General features: G+C 48.0%; 1 protein-coding gene across 1 annotated transcript in view; it reads left to right on the plus strand.

The window, feature by feature from the left end:
* Positions 1-13,407, plus strand: part of ANP32B (acidic nuclear phosphoprotein 32 family member B) — a 177,631-nt gene that overhangs the window by 62,844 nt on the left and 101,380 nt on the right. The gene's annotated exons all lie outside the window — the stretch shown is intronic.

Genomic DNA, 13,407 nt, shown 5'->3' on the forward strand with positions numbered 1-13,407 from the left:
AGTCACAACAACTTTAATCATGCCAGTTGCACCACATTCAATTAGCAAGGAAGGACCTGTTAATGGACCTCTGAGCTTAGCACAAAATATTGTGGACCGCCATGTGTTTATATGATATTCATAAAGTGTAGATCTTCCCCTTCACTTTTCTTCCCAATTGTTTTATCTCGACTTTCCCCCATTCTATTTGACTGCACCTCATCCCCGTGTGCTTCAGTAGTAGATCAGGTAATCCTGTGTTTCAACTAAATGAGCGGGAGCCCAAGTCGATCTCAGTGGATGACAGAGGAGAGTCATGGGAGATGAGCCTTTAAAGGTAAGCAACTGGAAAGGCATTGTTTTAGAGTAGCAAAACCCAAAGAGAGCTTCAGCTAACCAGAACAACTACAGTTCTGCCCCTGTCATGACAATCTCATCGAGAGTTGCAGGTTTTAGCAACGTTTAGGCTCTGAGCATATAACTGATCAGGGCTATAACAGAAGATGTGGCACACACTGATATAATTAAGTGTATTAAAATAAGTTTCTTAGTGTATGTTTTCAAGCTTGATAATATAGTTACAAAATAAGGCCACCAACGTATTTATATGTGTACAAATTCTCATATAAAGTGGCTCTTTCTTTAACCCTTGTTAGGTTTGCAGTTGTGTCATTCATGCTTGGAAGCTGCTTAGCAGTAGGGAGGCCTAGAAAATGTTTCAATTAGTCTGAATGCGTTTTCAGAACGGATCTGATTGTGTGTCTTCGAGGATGTGACTAATTGGGGGTTGTGCATTTTCTGTTAGAGAGCCCAAAGAGTGTTTTCAGGCATGGAACCTGCTAGTGACAACTAGAGCTGCAGATAGTCTGTGATGGAATGGTAGGACAGGTGCTGAAATAAGAGTGAGTGAAAGTTGAAAGAGAGTGGAGTGACTAAACCAGGATAGGCATTGACCTGCTTTTATCCAGGTTTACTGATTTATGTAGGAGGATTAGGGGCCAGATGTACCAAAGGATTTTACCCATTTTGTGTCTATGGAAAATGCTTTTGTACATATGGCCCCATGTGTAGAGCACACGTTCACCATTGAAACAGATAATAGAAGTTAATTATTTAACTTACTTTATCAACCTGGGAAGGGTGAAAGCCTGAGTGGACCCGCCAGGTTGTAAATGTGACTGGGAGAACAAGCAGATACATGAAGTAGATGCATCGGTTAACTAAAGCACCAGATCCAGTTATTTGTACCTTTTAGACATCTAACTTCAAGGGCTAGGTTTTTTTTGTGTGCAAATTATTGAGCATTATCAGGTGCCTCCTGTAGGAAAGTGCCCCTTTTGGGATGGTTCCCATACCCACTCCACCCCCCGACCCCCTTTTTTTTGTGCCTGATATCTGATACTAACGTAACTGAATGTGTGCTGGGAACCTGCTAACCAGACTACATCATCTGTGTTGTTTCCCTGAAACTGCAACATTGCTCCCACAATTGGCACACCTCTGGCCCACAGCTAAGTGCCTTGTCAAATTTACCAGTGGTACCAAGAGCGTTGTGCCCAGAGAAGGGCTCTAAAGGCTACAGCATGTAATATGCCTCCCTAAGAGACCCCTCACCAAACACATGCACACTGCCATTGCAGGTTGTGTGTGTTGGTGCAGAGAAAAAGGTGAAGTCGACATGGCAACCATCCCTGCGTGCCATGCCTACAAGCACTGCCTGTGGCATCGGTAAGTCACCCCTCAGGCAGGCCTTACAGCCCTAAGGCAGGGTGACTATACTACAGATGAGGACATAGCTGCATGAGAAATATGCCCCCACAGTGTCCTAGTCCATTCTTAGACATTGTAAGTGCAGTGAAGGCCTAATGAGGGAGTGGGAGTTTGACACTACAAACTCTACAGCTCTGTGATAGCTTTACTGAATGCTAGGAAGTGTGGTATCAAACTTACCAGCTTAATAATTTATGAAAAAATGCACACAGAGGGCATCTTAATGATGCACCCTGAACACCAACCAGCTCTCTAATGTGTGTCTGAGTGGTCTCTGCCAGCCTGCCACCACCCGACTGGTTTCTGACCCCTTGACGTGAGTCTTTGTGCTCTCGGTGGTCAGAAACAAAGCCTGCTCTGGGTGGAGGTGCTTCACACCTCCTCCTAGCAGGAACAGCAACACTCCGCAGTGAGCCTCAAAGGCTGCCCTTTGTCCTGCTAAATAAGGACACTCCAGCCAATGGAGATGCCTGCCCTCCTGACCAAGCCCCACTTTTTGGCTGCAGCTCAGGCAGGGAGATTAATAAACAGAGAAGGAGTGTCCACCTCAGCTGGGACCACCCCAAGGTGCCCAGAGCTGAGGTGGACCCTTCTCTTCAGAATCCTCCATCTTGGTTTGGAAGATGCTAGCCAATAGGGATGTGCCCCCATCCCCAATGGGAGTGGACACACAAAGGGTGTATGCACCCTAAAAGTCAGTAGTCATTGGCTACTGCCCTCCGACCTCTGGAACACCCCTACATTTTGTATTTAGGGGCACCCCTGAACCTTGTTCCCCAGTTTATTTGTGACTTAAAGAAGAAGAATTGAAGAGTCGCACTAGGAGTGAGGACTCCAGACGACAACTGACTTTGCCCCAGCCCTACTGGCCTGTCTGCAGCTTCAAGATTCCTGCTAAGATAGCTCATCCTGCAGGCCCAGCACTCTACAAACCCTCAGATTACAAAGGTCCTGTCCACAAAGAAACCAACACCAAGGACTCCAGTGCCCTCTGGAACCGCATTCCTGACCACTCTGCACCTGATGCCCATGGCATGAGTCCAGGTGGTCTAGTGGAGGTCCCCCGGCGATTCTAAGCCCAAATCCACCAGGAGCCGGACTCCCTCCATTCCACCCACCCCCCACTCCCTCTACTTCTCCCACGCAGTACAACAGCACCTGCAGCCTCAATCTGAAGACTCCCCCTGACCACGGCCGGCACCGGTGATCCCGACATCCAAAGGCAAAACTGCATCTGCAGCCCGCTGACCTTGGGGAACACAACTAATGACCCTCCAGTGTACCATGACATCCCAACTTAACTGTCCATCCAAGGGTCTCCGTCCACTGTGTCTGCACCCGGCTGCCCCTGTGCCGCTGGTGGTACATGTTTGGTGCTACCTTGTGGTCCCTCTTGTGCTGATCGCTACCTTCAGGGCCTGTGTTCTGAAACTGCTGGTACTTACCTGTAAACCGTGGCTTTTCAATTGCCCCCAGTCTTCATTGATTTCCCTGGGGCACCCAGCACCACTTGGACATCTGCACATGGCCATCCCTGTGCTTCTGGTGGTACAACCTTGGTGTCTCCTGGTACTCTGCCCTGTGGGCACCTGCAACCCCAAAGACTGAGATGGTAAGTGTAGGAAGCTGGCTCCGTATATACTATCTCAATGTGAGAGATAGTGTCACAGAGTCCAAGGGTTCCCCTTAGAGGTCGATAGTGGCAAAATTAGATAATAAAAATGCTCTATTTTGTGGTAGTGTGGTCGAGCAGTAGGCTTATCAGAGGGTAGTGTTAAGCATTTGTTGTACACACACAGGCAATACATGAGGAACACACACTCAAAGACCTAACTCCAGGCCAGTAAGTTTTATATAGAACAAATATCTTTTCTTAATTTATTTTAGAACCACTAGATTCAAGATTTGAAGTAAATACATAAAATGCAAGGTACTCCACACAGGCAAGTAAGGAACTTTGAATTAAAGCAGTAGTACACACAGTATAAGTTAAAATGGCAATAAGCTATTTTAAAAGTGGACACAGTGCCAAAATCAACCGTTCCTGGTGGAGGTAAATATGGTTAAGTTTTCTGAGGTAAGTAAAGCACTTACAAGTTCAGTCTCCTGGGCATAGGCAGCCCACCATTGGGGGTTCAAGGCAACCCCAAAGTCACCACACTTGCAACACAGGGCCAGTCAGGTGCAGAGGTCAAAGGAGGGCCCAAAACACATAGGCGCCTATGGAGAACAGGGGTGCTCCGGTTCCGGTCTGCTGGCAGGTAAATACCCGCGTCCTTGGGGAGCAGACCAGGGGGGGTTTTGTAGAGCACAGGGGGATGGGGGGGGGGGGGGGGGAGGCACAAACAGGCACACAAAACACACCCTCAGCGGCACAGGGGCTGCCGGGTGCAGTGTGCAAAGTTGGCGTCGGGTTTGCTATAAAAAAGCAATGGAGAGACCCGGGGGTCACTTACGCGATGTAGGCAGGGCACAGGGGGGCGTCTCAGGCCAGCTGCCGACTGGGCTAGGAAGAGAGCCGTCTGCTGGTTGCTCCTGCACTGGAGGTTGGTTCCTTTCAGGCCTGGGGACTGCGGGTGCAGTGCTTGGTCCAGGTGTTGGATTCTTTGTTCCAGGCAGTCGCGGTTAGGGGGAGCCTCTGGATCCTCTCTGCAGGCGTCGCTGTGAGGGTGCAGGGGGGTCATCTCAGGTTACTCACGAGGTCGCAGTCACCTGGGAGTCCTCTCTGCAGTGTTGGTTCTCTGAAGCTCGACCTGGGGGCGTCCGGTGCAGAGGGTGAAGTCTCACGCTTCCGGCGGGAAGAGTGAGTTCTTTAGAAGTTGTTCCAAAGTTGCAAAAATGTTGCAATTGGTGAACAGTGCTGCTGATCTCTGGTATTTCTTGGTCCTTCTGGTTCAGGGCAGTCCTCAGAGGTCGCTGGTCCCTGTTGGATGCATCGCTGTGTAGGTTCTTTGAGTATGGAGACAGGCCGGTAGGGCTGGGACCAAGTCAGTTGTCGTTTCCGTCGTCTCTGTGGGGCTTTCAGGTCAGCAGTCCGTTTTTGTGTAGGTTGCAGGAATCTGATTTTCTGGGTGTCCCCTAAATACTGAATTTAGGGGTGTGTTTAGGTGAGGAGGGCAGTAGCCAATGGCTACGGTCCGGGAGGGGGGCACATCCCTTATCCTTTTGGGGGAATCCTCCAACTCAAGATGGAGGATTTCTAAAGGCAGGGGTCACCTCAGCTCAGGACACCTTAGGGGCTGTACTGACTCGTGGGTGACTCCTCCTTGTTTTTCTCATTATCCTCTCCTGCCTTGCCACCAAAAGTGGGGGCAGTGGCAGCCATCTCCACTAGCTGGGATGCCCTGAGGTGCTGTAACAAATGACATGAGCCTTTTAGGCTCACCGCCAGGTGTTACAGTTCCTCCACCCAGTACAGGCTTTGTTCCTGGCCACAGAGTGACAAAGGCACTCTCCCCATGTGGCCAGAAACTTGTCTGGTTGTGGCAGGCTGGCAGAAACTGGTCAGCCTAGCACCAGGAGTCAGACTGGTATTCAGGGGTCATCTCTAAGATGTCCTCTGGGTGTATGTTACAATAAATCCCACACTGGAATCAGTGTGCATTTATTGTGCTCAGAAGTTTGATACCAAACTTCCAAGATTTCAGTGTAGCCATTATGGAACTGTGGAGTTTGTGTTTGACAAACTCCCAGACCACATACTCTTTATGGCTGCCCTGCACTTACAATGTCTACGTTTTTGCTTGGACACTGTAGGGGCATAGTGCTCATGCACATATGCCCTCACCTGTGGTATAGTGCACCCTGGTTAGGGCTGCAAGGCCTGCTAGAGGGGTGACTTACCTATGCCCCAGGCAGTGTGAGGTGGGCATAGCACTCTGAGGAGAGTGCCATGTCGACGTAGTCATTTTCTCCCCACCAGCACACACAAGCTGTGAGGCAGTGTGCTTGTGCTGAGTGAGGGGTCCCCAGGGTGGCATAAGACATGCTGCAGCCCTTGGAGGCTTTCCCTGGCAACAGGCCCCTTGGTACCAGGGGTACCATTTACAAGGGACTTATCTGTGTGCCAGGGCTGTGCCAATTTGCCGAACAAAGGTACAGTTTAGGGAAAGAACACTGGTGCTGGGGCCTGGTTAGCAGGGTCCCAGCACACTTTCAATCATAACTGGCATCAACAAAAGCCAAAAAGTCAAGGTGTAACCATGCCAAGGAGGCATTTCCTTGCATTAAGTAAAGTACTTACCTGTAAATGGGGATTGTGTTTTTCCTCCCATAGGCTGATTTTTGCACTGTCTGTTTTTGCCATTAAAAAGAATTGCTATATTGAGTGTATGATCACTATTGATTTTCATCAAAAGCCTTTTTGATACTTGAAAGTGTTACAAACTTTAAACTGTGCTTACCTGCAACAAAGATCCTTTTGGTTCTAAAATAAAAGTAGCAAAGTATCTGTTTTTACATAAACATTGGATTGGAGTTTAGTCATTGAGTGTGTGCCTGTGGCATAGGTAGGTCACCACTCTGGCAGGCCTTACAGCCCTAAGGCAGTGTTCTTATGCATGGCACCCAGAGATGGTTGCCATATCAACTTTACTTTTTTCTTGGCACCAAAACACACAACCTGCAATGGCAGTGTGCATGTTTGGTGAGGGGTCTCTAAGGGTGGCGTAATACAAGCTGCAGCCCTTAGAGACCCTCTCTGGCCACAAGGCTCTTGGTACCACTGGTACATTTCACAAGGCACTTAGCTGTGGGCCAGATGTATACTAATTGAGGGAACAATGGTACAGTTTTAGGGAAAGAACACTGGTGCTGGGGCCTGGTTAGCAGGGTCACAGCACACACTCAGTCAAGTTAGCACCAGAGATCAGGCAAAAAGTGGGTGGTAACCATGGCAAAAGGGGCACTTTCCTACACATCACCCCCCCTGTAGGAGGCTGGCCTGGCGTGTGGTAGATACCTATGGTATTTGCACCTCAACCAGGCAACCCTTATTAGCTAGTGAGATGGTGTATAGGAAGCCAGGGTGCTCTAGTGTAACTGTAGTGAGCAGCCAAGACTTATCTAGGAGTGTAAAGCACTTGCAATATCACAGCAGTCACACAGCAACTTATCACACATGAAATGAACCACACAGTGTTACAAAACAAAAAGGTACTTTATCACAGTGACACTGAACTAGATTACTTATAGGCAAACTCCCAACTGGAGGTAAGTACACACTATACACACACACACACACACACACACACACACACACGTATTGACAAGTAGTTAGAAGGGATCTGGGAGAACTCGGGCCCCCAAGAGTTGAGTACCTAGGTGACCCCCAGCAATCAGGAGAGCAGAGGTAAATTACCTGGGTTTCCTAAAGACTAACAAGGGGACTTGGAAAAGGAAGATTGCAAGACCAGGACCAGTCCAGTGGAACCCAATGGTGGATTCCGGAAGAAGAGAACCTGCAAAAGAAGGGGACAGAGTCTAGTCCACATACAAGTGTCCGGGTGGGCCAGGAGCCACTACCCATCCTTCTATGGATGAAGATCCGGGTCGACAAGAGAAGATGAAGATCAGCTGTGGAGCCCTGTAGGTGCTGGAAGGTCCTTGGAGTCATGCAGATGATTTCCCACGTCGGTTGCTAGGTCGCAGATCGTCATTGTTCAGGAGGGCCATCAACAAGCCTTGGCAAATGCAAATCTGGGCAGAATAGGATTTGCAGAGAAGAGAACTAGCAAGGTCCAGGGGACTCACCTTGGAGGGGAGTCTGGGCTGACCCTCAGCAGTCGGGAGAGCTATCAGAAGCAATCACAGCCCCCACAAGCAACCCACTGACAGTAGGCACAGTAAGTTGCAGTGAGGCCCGGTCAGCAGTCCTAGAGAGGGGACCCACGTAGCTGGAGCAGCAGAGGAGAGACTGTCCTTGCAAGGATGAAGTGCTGGGAGTCGGGGCTACTTGGATCAGGAGTGATCAAGCCTTGGTTGCTGCAAGAATTTCAGTGCTCAAGGGCACTTTCTTGGAAGGAGAGGCAAGAGTTTACCGTCTCCCAAGTTGGACAGCAGGTAGAGAGGACCAAGGGGACCACTCGGAACCACCACCTATGTTGGAGATTCTTCCAGAAGTTGGATGATAGAAGATCCCAGAAGTCGGTTGTTATTGCCTTAGGTGCCTGCGAATGCAGGGGAGTGACTCCTTCACTCCAAGGAAGATTTCTTCTTGATTCTTTGGTGCAGCTGAAGTCTTGCCAACCCCAGAGGATGCACAGCCGTGGAAATGTTGCAATTACTGGAAGGAGCTAAAGAAACAATGTTGTAAGGCGAGGTCGTCTCAGGAGTTGCAGGTTTTTTGGGTCCTGTGAAGTCCAGCAGTGGTTCCAGCGGCCAGGAGCAGAAGAGGTCGGTGCACAAGAGTCCTGGTGGAGTTTGGCTCACCGAATCTAGGGACCCACCCGCAAGGGAATTCCTAAATAGCAATAGCAGGGGGCTTGGTCACCCTGCAGGGTGACCACCTATCAGAGGGGACGTCAGACACCTGTCCTGATCAACCAGATGCTCCCAGGGGCCTCTGTAAATCTTGTTTCCAAGCTCTGGGCACCACCCTCTGAAAGGTGATGGACGGGGAGTGTTCATTCCTTTGTGTAGTTTTGTGCCAGAACAGGGACTGAGGATCCTTGGACTGGTGTAGACCAGATTATGTAAGAAGGGCAACACCTATTTCCAAGGGAGAGGGTGTTGGCTCCCTCTCCCACAGGAAACCCTTTGTTCAGCCTTCCCCTACTTGAGCTAGCCAAGCAGCAGGAGGGCAGAAACCTGTCTGAGGGGCTTCAGCAATGTGGGCTGCCCACAAACCCTGGAAGACTGGCAGGAGCAATACGGAGGGCTCCTCTAAGGAGCCCCCAGAGTGCATGGAATCATGCCAACAATACTAGCATTAATATTGGGGTATGATTCCGACATGTTTGATACCAAACATGCCTAGGTTCGGAGTTGCTGTTATGTAGGTATTGGCCTATGGCGAGTACATAGCTGTGGCCAGTACACGGGTAAAATGGCTTCCCCGCACTTACGAAGACCAGTGCATTGAAACTGGAGTTCGTAGGGGCACCTCTGCTCATGCAGGGGGTGCCTGCACACTTGGGAACCTATACCCTACCCTCTGGGCTAGGAGGGCCTACCATAGAGGTGACTTACAGTGACCTGGTGCAGTGATCAGCAATGAAAGGGTGCATGCACCTTAACACGCAGGCTGCAATGGCAAGCCTGCCGACAGTTTGCATTGGCTTCCATGCCTGGCATCATACATGCTGCAGCCCATGGGGGCCCCTGGTGTACCAATGTCTTGGGTACCTAATTACCATATTCTAGGGACTTACAGGGGTACACCAGTGTGTCAATTGTGGGTTGTAAAGGGTACCAAAGCAACCAAATTTAGAGGAGAGAGCACAATCACTGGGGTTCTGGTTAGTAGCATCCCAGTGAAAACAGTCTACACAGACTCATAAACAGGTAAAACGTGGGGGTAATCATGTCAAAAAGAGTGACTGTCCTACAAACCACCCTCAAACGAAACAGGATGAGACTAAGCTTTACCAAGAAAGTCTTAATTGTGTAAGCGGAAGAACCTACCTCTCCATACACTCTCTATAGGCTTAGCTAGGGCTAAGGTTGCTGAAAATGTTTTATCCCGGTGAAGCCAAATCCATACTTCAATGTGACATTAAGGTAGAAAGGCCGGCTCTGTCCCAGAGGGATTTTAGTTCTGGACCACGTATGAATAGGGCTGTAGGATATTTTCCCTGAATCCAACAAAAAATAGGAAGGACAAAATGTTTCAGATGATTGTGAGCAACTTAGTGTGTGTATTTTTGGCAAAGGACCAACTCACAGAGAGAACTGCTGGATAAAACCTGTTAATATGCCTGTTAATAGGCCTGTTAAGGAAGGCACAGGTGACCTTAGTAATGTTTAAAATGTGAAGGAAAAGAATACCATTTCTTGTCAGGAGATTTAGATAGATGTGAGAATGGAAGTCCTGACTAAGGTTCCATATGATTTCATTAATTTTATTTTAGTGTATTACCTGTTTGCTGGCTAGGAACAGTCATCTGCATGGCGATATTTCTATTAGTGTTTGGGTTTCTGAGCATATACATCTGAAACAGATTGCAGTATTGCAGGGGTATGTATGTATCTATTCCAGAATATGCTGCATTAGGGTAGGAAAACTGTGTAATAAATGAAGTGTACTCGTGAAGCGACTTCTGTCATGATGATGGAGCTGAATACATGTCATTAAAGACCTGTGAGGTGGGTTGGGTTTTAGAGATATTAGTACATTCACCAATGGCCCATTGAAAATGTACTCCACAGCTAGGAGCTGAAACATAAACATAACTGAGGTACAGCAAAATTACAGTTGTGATGTGAATTCTTGATTGTTTAGAAAGCAACAAAATATAGAAGAATGGCATGGACAGAACTTCTTTGAAAGTTCTGTGTAAGGTACTACTGTTAAGAGGGTATGACAGTCCTAACCTAAACAACAAGGCATTTAGAAGACACTACTAAATACCCATGTATTACTGGCCAAAGGTATGAATCCAAATTTTGACTAGAGGAATTTAAGGAGAAAGCCAGGGTGATCAGTTGGAACCCCAGATCTTACACAGCCATTTTCTGATGGATACGTCTAAGCTGGGAGCAGTGCTTTTGCTTGTTGGTGGCTGGCGCTGTGCAATTCTGCATTGATGCTGTTATGCTCCTTAAGTGACAAACTGAGCTTCATACAAGCTCCACTCATACAGAGTTTTAAGTCTTGTATGGACTGTTGCAAGCAGATGTCTCTGACAGATCTCATGCGCTGTGTTTCTGGTCCTTGGACTGTTGTTCACCAGAAAAGATGCAGTGGTGCCCTATGCCTCCAAACCTCGCTGCCGTTCCACAGAGGAGCCGAATCTACCTCTAGCCCTAGTGCATTCTGAGTTTCTGTATCCTTCGGCAACGTTGCATCGTGTCAAGGTCTTTTGAGACCCCAAGCTGCACAATTTTGCCACTCTTTTAGCTCTCTCGTGTGACTTTAGGTCTTAAAGGTCCACAGACGATGACCTGGTCACCAGAGGCAGCGCTCATTTCAGTCTTCCGCCCCTCCAGGTATAACCTCCATGTTCCTTTAGTGCACTGTTACCAGCACACAGTCATCTGGTAGGAAGCAGGACCTAGATGGGGCAACACATTACATTGGACAAATGGGTCCTGCGAGTGTACGGGCTATGCTCTGTCGTTCCTTTTCAACCCACTGCACCTTCCACCTCCATCAGACCACTTGTCAGAGGGCTATGTCTATTTTATGCCAGAAAATAGAGACTCATTTGGCAAAAAGAGCCATAAAGAGGAATCTTGCCTCGTTAAAAGGGACTTGGGTTCTGTTTTAGATCTCAGGGAAAGGAATACTCTGTCACAAACGTGATGGATATAACAGCTGCTGTATTACAATCTTCAAAGGATATAATGGGTCCATAATGTGCCAGACGGGAAATCTGCCACATTTGTGACAGAGTATTCCCCTCCACTGAGATCGAAATCAGGCCCGTTCTTGTGCAGAAGAAAGACGGACATAGGCCTCCATCCTCTCCTAGATATTCGCCTTCACAACATTTTCATGTGCAAAGACAAATTAAAAATTAACACCCTGGCCCAGGTTTTCCTTGCCCTGGATCTTGGACACAGAATAGTGGTGCTGGACTTGAGGTGTGTTTATTTTCACATCTTTGACTTGCAGGCCCACACACACCACCTGCAGATCAGGGTGGGCGAAGAGCACTTTCATTTTCTTTGGCCCCTTTTATTTTCAGCATTGCTCATTGAGACTTCCCAAAGGTGATGACAGTGGTCGTTTGCAGGCAGAGTGTATGAGTCTTCCCATGCTCAGTGACTGGGTGTTAAAGGCGAGCTTGCCACAGTTAATTGCAGACCACCCTGAGACAACAGCAAGCTTCATTACATCATTGGACTCTCAATCAGCCTGCAGAAGTCACACTAACTCTTTTCACAGGCTTCCGTTCATCAGAGCCATCCTGCATATTGTGTGCTTTGAGCCTTTCCTCCGGACCAACGAATCCAGGACATTCGGGCGATTGTTCTGAGGCTTCTTGGCTTATTAACCTTCTGTATCCTCTTCACCAACCATGCCAGTTGCCACATGTGATCTTTGTAATGATTCCTGAAATTTCAGTGGGCCCAGCACCAAGGGAGCCTGTCAAATTCCAGCCAGGTGTCAGAGGAGACAGCAAAAAGACCTTTTGTGATTGGTGCTGATCCGTAATTGGAATAGAAGCAGACCCCCTTTCCCTGCCCCACCCATAGCTGTCAGCGGTGATGGCTGCGATGCATTCTGCATTGGGGAGGTCATCTGGAAGAGGTGGAGATCAGAGGCCTCTGGTTTTGGGCGAACCCCCGCCTTGACACCAAGATGCTGGAGTTGAGGGCAGTTCGCTTGGCATTGAAGGACTTCCTGCCCTTAATTGATTGCTGGTACACCACCATGTTGTACTGCAACAAGCAGGAATGGGTGGGTCCCAGGGTTCTATGCAAAGAGGCTCTACATCGTGGAAGATTGGTCAGTAAGGGAATTTCACTGGAGGACCACCAACCAGTGACATCTTCAAACGCCAGGGCAGACAAATTCACCCTGCCGCACATTGCGGAGCACAAATGGCAGTTACACCCTTAGGTGTCACAGGGCATCTTCTCAAAATGGGGAGAACCATAGTTCTAGTCTCTTTGCCACAGCAGAAAATGCGCAGGAGACCCAGATCACAAACTGTTTCAACATAGGTAGATGTCTTACTTTTAGTGTTGTTCCCTTTCCACTCACAAAAAGGGAATGCAGGGGCTGGCTTGCTGTTTTATTGAAGGCCTCACATGAATGGGATTTCACACATCTCATTTTTTGACTGGCACCATACTATACTACATGGGAATATGATCCTAGTCTGTGTATTGCTGTTTAACATGTATGTACCTCTGCGGCCCTCTAACCTGACACTTCCTATAAAACACAATATGCTTCACACAGCAAACCCAACTGTTTAGCACTACTGATTATTGACTTTGATTGTTGGCGATATTCATGCTGGTATTATTAAAAAACAAAAGTGTATATGCTCTCCTTGTTGGAGGAAATAATGGACTGTGGTGAATTTCCTTCCATTTCTAATATGATGTGCAGGTGAGGCCACCAATCTTTAGTGGGTCTAAATAAAATATTGAGGTCCATAATTGATGAATTCCTGGGATAGCTCAACAAGTGCCATAGAGTGTAGGGGAACAAGTTGCTTCACCACTGACTCTATGCTTGTGTCTTTTTTGGTAAATGATAGTCAAGAATCTGAAGGTATTGTTGAAGCTTCATTGCTATGTTTGCCCCCTTCTAGTCTGATGCAGCGTACAATTTTCCATTTACCCAGACACAGTGGCATCTACTCCTTCAGTCAGCACATATTACACTGAATCATTTGTGGCTCTAGATTTTCTGTTTGCCATTGGGGGCTACTGCAGCTCCCCGCTCTTAACAAGTGAGGAAATGGGCCTTTAAAATTAAAATGGTATCAGTTGATGGATAAGGTCTTGGAACAGCTTTCTAGTGTATGGTGGGAGTAGATA

This window comes from Pleurodeles waltl, chromosome 1_2 (genome assembly GCF_031143425.1).
Source record: "Pleurodeles waltl isolate 20211129_DDA chromosome 1_2, aPleWal1.hap1.20221129, whole genome shotgun sequence".
NCBI lineage: Eukaryota > Metazoa > Chordata > Amphibia > Caudata > Salamandridae > Pleurodeles > Pleurodeles waltl.